Below are 12,587 nucleotides of genomic sequence, written 5' to 3'. Positions count from 1 at the left end.
CATTAAAATGATGATGGGCGGTGACCATTGTGGACATTGTTATGGTGCTACTAACAATATACAATAACGAACATTAGAGGGGCCGCAGAACGGGGGGGGGGGGGGGGCTTCACTTTTTTCTAAAACCGTGCACAAAAACGTAAAAATTACCATCTGAGATAAAAATAAAAAAAAGCTTCTGATTCTGATATTTTGCATGGTATCCACCCCCCCCCCCCATATTCCTTTCTCGGCCCCTTTAATGTTCTTGAAATAATATTGGATAGATTTTCTTTTAATGTGTGTTTTATAGGACCTGTTTGCATCCATTATCTTCATACAGTTAAATACATGTTTGTACTCTAAGCATTCGTCGGACTCGATTCAAATAGCAAATCAAAAGAGATAAGCACTCTTGGCTATAAAACAATCTTTGAATACAGCTTCATAATTATTGTCATTCTAAGTCAATTTTTGTATCAATATTCTCTTTCTCGCAGATTCATAAGGTTTAGATTGGAGAACGCAGGGGAATAAGTGCTTATAGAAAATAAAATATTCCTATTAGGGACACACCCTTTGGGTAAGTTTACCACTTTTCATGATTGCCAATTTGAAATTATAGTCACAGTGATGCCTTTTTCGTAACAGCTATGTAACTTTATTTACCTTCTTATTCGTCGTCTAAGTTCTTTTGAAAATTTCGTTTCTATCATTTTCTCTTCTCTTGCACACATTTTATGACCAAGGTGAGACCCCCCCCCTTTAAAGGTAGAAACGCTGTTTATCTACATGGGAACATTGCATTTCTGTAGTGAAAAAATATACACCTGTCAAACACGGACATAAACACCCACCCATTCACACACCCACACACTTAGTAAAAAAATGACATAAACTAATTATTGGGGGCGTCGTGGTCTAGTGGTTAAGATTCTCGTCTTTCAATCTGAAGGACGTGGGTTCGATTCCAAGCCATGGCGTTTTTACCTTTAGCAAGAAATGTATCCCCATTGTGCTGCACTCAACCCAGGTGACGTAAATGGGTACCGGCAGGAAGTAATATCTCAAAAAAGCTGTGCGCATCGGAATCGGTAGACTAGCTTAGCCGGGGTGATATAGGAGCGCCTTGAGCACCTAGCAAGGTGGATACGTGCGCTATACAAATCGTATATTATTATTATTATTATTAATTTATCATTATTATAATAATTCTGTGATCTAAACAATTTTCATGAGGTCTGTAATTGACAGTTACAATACACACCCGCACCCACACTGAGCGGTTCAAGCGCATGCAGACACACACCATTTTATTTAAGGACAATTAAGTTCACCCCAACAAAAAGTTAATTTGAAAAAAAAATCCAACAAGCATAACACTGAACATTTCATCAAAATCGGATGTAAAATTAGAAAGTTATGGCATTTTAAAGTTTCGCTTAATTTCACAAAACAGTTGTCTGCACATCCTGGTCGGTATGCAAATGAGGAGACTAATGACGTCATCCACTCACTATTTCTTTTGTATTTTATTATATGGAATATGAAATATTATAATTTTCTCCTCTTTGTCAAATGAATCAACGATTAATTCCTCCCTGAACATGTGGAATTAGCATTGTTTAATACTATATAGTTCAGTCACGTTGGTCCCTATCGTCAAATGTGTAAATGATGAAATATTGAATAATTCAAATAATTAACACAAAAAAAATATAGTGAGTGAGGGACATCATCGATTATCTCATTTGCATGTCACTGAGTTGTGCATATCACTGTTTTTTTTTTTAAATAAGCGAAACTTTAAATTTTCATAACTTTCTTATTTTACATCCAATTTTTATGAAATTTTCAGCGTTATGCTAGTTTGATTTTTTCTCTGTTTATTCAAATCAACATTTTTCTGAGGTGGACTTGACCTTTAATGTAACCTTCTATAGCTATACAACCGCTTCGTCTAGGTGTTGGTTTCGTCCGAATTGGTCAAATCCCATTTCGTTTACTATACGAGTTCGGTAACAGATTTTTAGTATATAGATTTCTTAGCCGGTGTTCACAAAGGAGGACCATAGTCTGAATCTGAGTCTGAGATTTAACCCTCAGATTTAGACCATGGTCTAAAATTTATCCCGGGCTAATAATCAAACATCAGTGAGTAAAATTTCCTTTCTAAATGCCGACCTTTTGGTCTGATCGCATATTAACCATTTTGTCTAAACTTCCATATCATCATTGTTGTCTATAACCCACTTGTTATAAAACACTATTTATTTTTTTGATCATCGGAGTCCTGTTGGGTGTTTCGTAGAGTTGTTGGTAACTTGCTGGCGACCTTACGAACGACTGGTGGCCCTTTCTTAAGAACTTAGTCAACACCAATGTAAGTTTGGTTTGTAAGAATTAAGAAAGGGTCACAAATCGTTCTTAAAGTCACTCGTAATTTTAGGCCCATTGGCAATTGCTCCCCGATCAGTTTAAGACCGCCTGCAACACTTTGTTTTTTCCCTTGGTATTGCACGATCGATCTAGTCTTGCGAGCACTCGGTCGCAGTCGTAGTGGGCGCGAGCCCGAAGACGAGTGGTCGTGACTGGTCGCACCTGAACTTTGAATATACACTGTTAGAAAATTTATCCTTAAAATGAAAGAAATTCCTGCAGCAGAGTCTCGAGAACACCTGTAATCTTACCAGATTGCGTAATCTTACATTATATTATCATGTAAAATTGCAGGAAATTGGTATTTGGTGTATGGAACCTTACAAATTTCCTTGAATAAAACGGCATGCATTCGTAATTCCGAAGGTTCGTTAGTCCGAAAACGAAGTGAGGTTCGTAATTCAGAAGGTTTGTTAGTCCGAAAACTAATGATTAACGAACCATATTTCGTTTTCGGACTAACGAACCTTATTTCGTTTTCGGATTAACGAACCTTCGGAACAACGAACCTTATTTCGTTTTCAGAATGACGAACCTTCGGAACATCGAACCTTATTTCGTTTTCGGATTATCGAACCTTCGGAATGACGAACCTTCGGAATAACGCCACAAATGTTCGGATTAACGAACCCTTTTACGTTTTCGGATTAACGAACATCTAGGTATAGGCAATTTACGTGTTTCGGAATTACGAACCGTCGGAATAAAGAACCTTCGGAATTACGAAGTGTAACCGAATAGAACACCCTTTTCCCTTTTCAAACAAACCTGTTCTGTTAAATTGCAGAAAAATTCCTGTTTTATGAATTTACAGAATGATTCTGTTAACGATTCTGTTATAGCTTTCTGCAAACTCTTCTTTTTTCTGTAAAATCAGGTTTTTTTTAACAGTGTATGTATATGTTCAAAATCCAAACGCGATCAAATGCGATCGATTCATTCTCATCAGATCGTACGACCATTCGCACTGTTTTTTTTAATCATACGAGCGATCGAATTGCTTCACGTCGACTCTTACGACTATGTAATTGGTCGTGCAACTGTTGAAATCGGTGTGAAACCACTTGAAATTACTCGTGCAGCACTTGCATGTGAACGCAAGGCCACTCGCACGAGCATTATGCGAATTAATGCTGTTTTGTTGTTGTTGTACGACAGCTGTTGCATTTTGTGAAAGCTTTCCTGCGACCAAATAAGATAGCTGGCAATTGATGCCTGTTGCAGCCTGTCGTGCGACCAAAACGTCGCGGACAAATTGTGAAAGGGCCACGGCTTTACGAACAGCTTTATGAAATACCCACCCGTTTCATAGAAATTGTTTTTATTGACTTGCCATCTAATGGTAACAATACTCAATAGCCAATCAAAACCAAGGATCCCATGAAAGATACCATTTGATGACAAAGGTATATATAACTTTGTTACCTTGTTTAGTTTGTCTAATATCTGATTCATCTTTCATCAATTTTCGTTAATCCCACGCAATAAGTTAACGTCCAATCTGTAAGAGAAACAACTGGACTGGCCGTGGGAACCATTAATATTCAATGCAATATATTACCATGACAGTGGATTGTATCTTTAAACGTGAGAGATTCCTACATCAATCATTGTTACAGTGAATATATAAATCTTTAATTTATTTTGAGGATAAAACTTCATTATCAAAAGACACCGCGCTGGTCTAATCTTACGATTATACTATTTCCGTCGAAATCCACGCTTTTACTTTGATGAAAATTTACTTTGTAAACTAAATCTATATTATTCATAGCACAATGCGATGAATTTCGTTTGATTCATAAGGACTGTTATCGTATATTTCATTTCAAAAGTAGGAAAAGAAGATGCCGAAAGCAATCTTTCGAAAGTGTTTATGGGCTAGCATAATATTCGTCTATTGTTAAATCCCACGCATCAACTTAACATCAAAGTGCGTGGGGGTGCATGAAGGAGACTCCGCGCTTAAAAGTATCTATTATGACGAGCGAGCGTTAAATTTTGCCTTTTGAAATAAAAATTCTCTTTAAAGATTTTGATAATAATAATAAATAGTATCATATTCTCTCTTTCCTTCTTTCCTATTCTTGGTCGCGTGAAACTTTTTTTTTGGGGAAAGGGGACCAGAGACCACCCCCCCCATCCATGGGCAGAAATCCCAGGGGACAGGGGGACGCGTCCCCCTTCCATTTGGAAAGGGGAGGGGGCACCATATCGAATGTCTCCCCTACTATTTGTGGTCTTTTATGATGGAAAAAAATACATCATTCAAAATCGAAATAACACATGTAGGATCCTAAAGAAAAGAAAAGACTAAATTTTGGGTGATACTTTTTTTTTTTGCTTGTCAAATTTTCCGGGGGGAAATCCTGGATCCGCCCCTGGTACCCCCTACCTTTTGGGAGAGATTTCCGCCCATGCCCCCGTCTATATGCCAGTGCAACATTCTTCTTTCCCATTCCACTTAATTTGTGTTGGGTGGGAACACCAGTAAAAAGTGTGTATTTCGCAGTTTAATTTTATGCCGTTGTCACATATGAAGAAAAGAGAAACATATTATCTACCTTTAAACTCGTCAATTACCTCTTAAAATTTAATAAATCAGGGCCCTGTTGCCTAAAAATTTATGTCATAATGACATAAATTTCGATCTTGACATAAAATCATGCATAGCTTATGCCGTTGACATAAATTCCGTTGCATAAAAATATATATGCATTGTTTTGGTTCCATGACAATTGCTCCGCCGACATTTGCTCCGCCGACAATTGCTACGCAAAATACGACAACTGCTCCGCCGACAATTGCTCCGTCGACACTTGCTCCGCCGATATGTGCTCCGTCGACACTTGCTCCGCCGATATTTGCTCCGCCGATATTTGCTCCGCCGACATCTGCTCCGCCGACATCTGCTCCGCCGAAAATTGCTCCGCCGACAATTGCTCCGCCGATAATTGCTCCGCCGACATCTGCTCCGATTATACGACAATTGCTCCGCCGAAAATTGCTCCGATTATACGACAATTGCTCCGCGACAATTGCTCCGGCGATATTTGCTCCGCCGACATCTGCTCCGATTATACGACAATTGCTCCGCCGATAATTGCTCCGCCGACATCTGCTCCGCCGTAAATTGCTCCGATAATGCGACAATTATTATTTTTTTATTTATTCGTACTTTCATACGCATAACAATTTTAGCACAGGCTGAAGGCGTCAATTTACCATGGAGCATAGCTCCATGAATTTACAAAGTAAACTTAAACTATGCTTGCATGATATATTAAATGTCATACACAGGGGCCGCGGAACGGTTTTCAAAGTGAGGGCTGAGTCAAAAGTGGGGGCTGTCCATGCTAAAAATCACAATCATATGGTCATTCTTACGTTTTTTGTACACGGCTTTGGAAAATTGGGGGGCTAAAGCCCCCGGCTCCGCGGCCCCTGATACATGCATATAGAAAGAAATAGAAAAAAAGGGGTAAGCACAAAGGAGGGATAGATATTCTTAATGCTTATTCATGGTGGGGGGGGGGGAGCATTTGTGTAAGTTTTATTACGTGCCTGGCGATTAAAATTTAAAAAAAAAAACGCGTTTTCATGTAATTATTATAACCATATAGCTCCATGTTATAACAGTAGAAACAAATTAGACATACCCCATTCTTAGCGTCAAAATCGCTCAGACTGGCGAAATATGCTCCGAAGTGGAGACATTTGCTCCAGGTGAAATTCAACGGTATACCCCACCTTATTTTGTCGAAAACCTGTACTGTAGTCACGCAAAATGTTTACTGTCGGCAAATTTTGTGCCATACAAACATGACCAAGACATTCAGTAAGTAAAAATTAATATTCAAGAAAATACCAACATGTGAAAGGCTACATGTCGTGTCACCTTCTCGGCACACCCCTCCACTCTGGTTTCCATATCCTCTCGTACACACAGTGCTCTCAGTCTGGTCTCCACATCCACATCATGTCATACACACCGTAGGTTTTTAGATTATGATAATACTGTATATAATAGTGAGTTGCTTTTTTGTTTTATGTTGATCATGATTGTTTTCTTCACTGATAGAAAAAGGATAATTTTTTTTTTTAATAATCCAAAAATAAAATCCATATGTTCTGTTTTATATAGTTATTAGTCAAGGTTACTTTAGTTCGCATTAGTTCTCACTGTTTATACGTTCTAATTCTTATGCATTATACCGATTGATATTGTACTTTAAATTTGACTATGTATTGTTACTTTGATTTTGTTGTGCTTTGTGAACGGAAAATGAATAAATCTTAATCTAAATCTAAATATGGTCCGCCAATAGTCGAATTATATTCATTATGATGTTATAATGTAAGTAACAATTTGTTGTTGATGGGGGATATAATTTTACACGTAGTTTCAAAAAATAAAAAAAATCAATCAAACAAGATTTTCTTCTATAAATGATATACCTTCATGTGTATATGGCCGCCTATGTATTTTCCAAGAATGAACTATATGAGAAGAAAACGTGTGTTCATGTACTTATTATCATTATCATTGTACCACCATTATCATCATCAGCATCATTATCAGCATCTTCATCATCACCATCATTATCATTGTCGTCGTCGTTTTGCTTATGCGGAAATCAAACAAAAATGATTGTGCAAAGGGTTTTGGAGGGAAAGAGAGAGAGAGAAAGAGGGGGAGTGAGTGAGAGCTTGAGGAAAAAAGGAGGTGTATGACTTATTTTTTCTGAATATCGCGATTTCTGTTTATTCATGGGATTGAAATAGAAGGATAAACTTAACAAGTTCTTGTCATTATAATTTTTTATTTGATTTACTGATCAGAACATGAGATAAATGAAATCATGAAGACTGTACGTTCTCGACAGTTTTATTAACGTTTTCCAACCAAAACTACACTTTAATGACTGCAAACACCTTCATTTTCACACACTCGCAACTATGGACACAGTATACATGTAATTGAGAGTAGTGTCATTTTCAAAACCTTTCTTAGCTGCAAGGAATACTGAATCTCATTTCCACAATGTGCATCTGAATGCACAATGCCTGTGTTTCTAACATGTACCCAAATTACCCAATTTAAAGAACACATGTTAAGATCTAATGAATCAGCAAAATAATCCACATTCTATCATGATCAGCAGGCATAACAGCCTATATACTCTTCAATACTTCAATTACAGTTTGTCGAAAGAAATAACACAAAGAAAAAGAAATATATAGAATTGTAACTCTGGTAAATATATCCAGAATATTAAATTATCGCATCGTGCTCTCATTTCTTTTACGAGATATCCCCCCCCCCCCGAGATATGCTTCATGTTTACAATTTAAAAAAGGCGTATAAATGTCCCCTTTCCATGTCAATAACAGCTCGTGCTTTGTGCTCGCATTATAAATTCAGTGAGATGCGTATTGGGTTTCATGAATTTGTAACTATATTATTGCTGGTATATATATTATTGTCTTTTAAAAATAACATTATTTGTTTAGACGTAATGAGAGAGATACATACATATATTCATTTATTATAATATATTTATATTGTCGCTTTGCACAGAATAGAACAAAAATACAACCGAAGTCTAGTTTTATAGTAACTCACCAGTAGCGTAATGAGCCAACAACAAAAAATGGAGGGGGCGAGACAAGGATGACATTTATTTTCCTTTCCTTTATTCTTTTTTTTTCATTGGTAGGGAGAATGGGGGGATCCGTGACCCCTAGCACGCCCCTCCCCCATCTGTACGCCAGTGATAATCATACTTTCGTTTGAAACAAATTGAAGGAAAAAAAGTGCAAGGGTAGATAAGGCCGAAGACGTAAATAAAAATTATTGATACAAATATTAATAATTATAATACTGATAAATATACAATAAATCAAGCGGTCACCAATAAAAATAAACAACGTGAAAGAACAAAACGAGAAAGAGAGAGAGAGAGAGAGAGAGCCCGCGCGAATGTATGGTGTATAAGTTGCTGGAAAGCAGAAGAGATATTGTGTCCAGCACCCCCCCCCCCAAATTCTCTCCCCGCTCAAGACCGGAGTGAAACCAATGATAATAATATATGAACAAAAATCCAGATTCACAATTTCAATGGGGAGTGTGTCATTCCCCTTCTCTGTTACAATTTGTCAAGTGGCAGCGGCAGGGAGAACAATTTGTTTTGTTTTTTAAGCAGAAAGCTGTGATGATAGGGGGAGAATAAAATAAATAAAACATTAACGAATAACAAGAACAAAACAACGACAAAACAATTTGTATCAGGATGAATTTCTTATCATTTAAGGACGTTCCACAGTTAAAGTGAAATCCATGTCATTTTCACCAAACTTTGCACATAGATACTTTAAAACCTTAATATTCGAAATATGCAAAAATTAACATAGGTCCATGTGCTTGATTTTTTGCTATAGAGCTTCAAAGTTCACTCAAATTGATGTTCTTAAGAAATGCGCATTCAAAAGAATTTGGCATTTTTAGACCGCCCAAGATTACTACAATGAGTTTAAACCTCTATTACTCCGTCAAAATACATGAAAAAGTCATCAAATTTCGCAAGAGAATTAATAATTGTATCGTTAGAATGGAGAATCTATTTATAGTGCTATTTGTTTGCAATTTTAAGTTTAACAGCACTGTCAGTTCTTAAAAATGGCGTAAAAGAAAACAAAATCCCAATCTAAAAAATGTGAAATTTCAGTAACAAACTACAAACGTACAATAAATGCTGCACTTTATTCAAAATCCATGTCATTTTCACCAAAATTTGCAGAGTTGTAGAGGAAGGTATACCTAAGAGGTACAAACATTAAAAAATAGGGGTTAATGTGCTTGTTTTTAAACTATCAGCATTTTTATTAGAGCAAATGTGCTTTTTAAAACACCAAAAATGCACCGAATGCTTTGTATCTATGTGAAGAAAAAAATCAAAACCACTCTACCATTTACTCAAACTCGTGGTAATATTCGTGATTCTTGGCAGCACTGCAGAGTAAAGTATTTTGAAATTGTAGAGCATTTTTTTGAATGGTCCATGGAATAATTCAATTTTTTAGCTTTATGAAATAACGCATCGGATCTGCAGTTAAAGTGCAGAAGATGAGAAAAATCAGCTCATACCCGCAGCTAATTAATCACCTGTTTATCCATTGTGACGTCAGCGCGCAGAGTGTAAACTATGCGCAGATCATAATGCGCACAAACATAACCGTGGAGCAATTGTCGTATAATCGGAGCAAATATCGGCGGAGCAATTGTCGTATAATCGGAGCAATTTTCGGCGGAGCAAATATCGGCGGAGCAATTGTCGCGGAGCAATTGTCGTATAATCGGAGCAGATGTCGGCGGAGCAATTATCAGCGGAGCAATTGTCGGCGGAGCAATTTTCGGCGGAGCAGATGTCGGCGGAGCACATGTCGGCGGAGCAAATATCGGCGGAGCAAATATCGGCGGAGCAAGATTCGACGGAGCACATATCGGCGGAGCAAGTGTCGACGGAGCAACTGTTGGCGGAGCAATTGTCCGGAGCAATTGTCGGCGGAGCAACTGTCTTATTTTGCGTAGCAATTGTCGGCGGAGCAGATGTCGGCGGAGCAATTGTCGGGTCACCATTGTTTTAGCTTATGACGCGAATTAATCATCATTACATAAACTGAATAGTCATGAACGAGCCTGTTGACATAAACTTGGCATAAGTTGTCACTATTCAGCCGCTGCAAGTTCGTGCGAGAAAGTGTCTTCGACTTCCCATTTTGACGGGATAGAGGTATATTTTGGTATGTATCCAAAGATCATTGCTATATATCGTAGCTTAATAGATATATCTCACGTTCTGACCAGAATTCAAAGTTTCAAAGTATAAATAGATCTTTTAAATGAATTATTATCGCCGTCAATTTAATGCAATAATTGCTCGGATGCTCCCCGGCTGCTTTTAGCCGTACAACGCCGACAGTGCTAGTCGGAGGTTCCGGCGTCTGACACAGACAAATAATGGGCCTATGTCAAGTGAGCCAACAATAAGCCAGCCAACAGCAAGCCAGCCAACAGTTCCAGCCAACAATATCGCGATATAAGATAGATCAGATACAGGATTTTGCGCACGAAGAGAAGCGTACATTCTTGTACAAATCAATCAAACGGGGTCAGGGCTACACGGGCCTAATCTCTAGTGGCAGGCCATAGATATTCATTCGAGCCAACCCATTGCTATTTTTTTTTATTTTGATATGGCTGATTGACAAAGTGTATGCATATGATTTTCCATCTAACACTGATTCTATTTTTGGTAATTACTAAACTTCCTTTTCCCAAATTGGGAAGAAATATCACCAATTTTGGACTATATTTTGACTGGCGGAAGGATTAGGGCTATTTTGCTGTTTGAGGTGATGAATCTCCTCTTTATAAAATACAATTGGAAGATTGCTCCTGAAATATATTTTGGGTGTGTGTAGGGGGGTTTCCCTTCTTTCAATTTGTAAAGAAAAACAACGGGCTAGTGCTTTAGTTTTAGTAGCCCACACCCCTATATACTCTATGTTTTTTCGTATATTGAGGAGTAAATTTCAACTAAAAGTCCTCTTTATAAAATACAATTGGAAGATTGCTCCTGAAATATATTTTGGGTGTGTGTAGGAGGGTTTCCCTTCTTTCAATTTGTAAAGAAAAACAACGGGCTAGTGCTTTAGTTTTAGTAGCCCACACCCCTATATACTCTATGTTTTTTCGTATATTGAGGAGTAAATTTCAACTAAAAGTCCTCTTTATAAAATACAATTGGAAGATTGCTCCTGAAATATATTTTGGGTGTGTGTAGGGGGGTTTCCCTTCTTTCAATTTGTAAAGAAAAACAACGGGCTAGTGCTTTAGTTTTAGTAGCCCACACCCCTATATACTCTATGTTTTATATTGAGGAGTAAATTTCAACTAAAAGTCCTCTTTATAAAATACAATTGGAAGATTGCTCCTGAAATATATTTTGGGTGTGTGTAGGGGGGTTTCCCTTCTTTCAATTTGTAAAGAAAAACAACGGGCTAGTGCTTTAGTTTTAGTAGCCCACACCCCTATATACTCTATGTTTTTTCGTATATTGAGGAGTAAATTTCAACTAAAAGTCCTCTTTATAAAATACAATTGGAAGATTGCTCCTGAAATATATTTTGGGTGTGTGTAGGAGGGTTTCCCTTCTTTCAATTTGTAAAGAAAAACAACGGGCTAGTGCTTTAGTTTTAGTAGCCCACACCCCTATATACTCTATGTTTTTTCGTATATTGAGGAGTAAATTTCAACTAAAAGTCCTCTTTATAAAATACAATTGGAAGATTGCTCCTGAAATATATTTTGGGTGTGTGTAGGGGGGTTTCCCTTCTTTCAATTTGTAAAGAAAAACAACGGGCTAGTGCTTTAGTTTTAGTAGCCCACACCCCTATATACTCTATGTTTTATATTGAGGAGTAAATTTCAACTAAAAGTCCTCTTTATAAAATACAATTGGAAGATTGCTCCTGAAATATATTTTGGGTGTGTGTAGGGGGGTTTCCCTTCTTTCAATTTGTAAAGAAAAACAACGGGCTAGTGCTTTAGTTTTAGTAGCCCACACCCCTATATACTCTATGTTTTATATTGAGGAGTAAATTTCAACTAAAAGTCCTCTTTATAAAATACAATTGGAAGATTGCTCCTGAAATATATTTTGGGTGTGTGTAGGGGGGTTTCCCTTCTTTCAATTTGTAAAGAAAAACAACGGGCTAGTGCTTTAGTTTTAGTAGCCCACACCCCTATATACTCTATGTTTTTTCGTATATTGAGGAGTAAATTTCAACTAAAAGTCCTCTTTATAAAATACAATTGGAAGATTGCTCCTGAAATATATTTTGGGTGTGTGTAGGAGGGTTTCCCTTCTTTCAATTTGTAAAGAAAAACAACGGGCTAGTGCTTTAGTTTTAGTAGCCCACACCCCTATATACTCTATGTTTTTTCGTATATTGAGGAGTAAATTTCAACTAAAAGTCCTCTTTATAAAATACAATTGGAAGATTGCTCCTGAAATATATTTTGGGTGTGTGTAGGGGGGTTTCCCTTCTTTCAATTTGTAAAGAAAAACAACGGGCTAGTGCTTTAGTTTTAGTAGCCCACACCC

The sequence above is a fragment of the Lytechinus pictus genome, chromosome 7 (genome assembly GCF_037042905.1).
Source record: "Lytechinus pictus isolate F3 Inbred chromosome 7, Lp3.0, whole genome shotgun sequence".
NCBI lineage: Eukaryota > Metazoa > Echinodermata > Echinoidea > Temnopleuroida > Toxopneustidae > Lytechinus > Lytechinus pictus.
The sequence above is the reverse complement of the archived record's forward strand: the minus strand, read 5'-3'. Positions refer to the sequence as shown.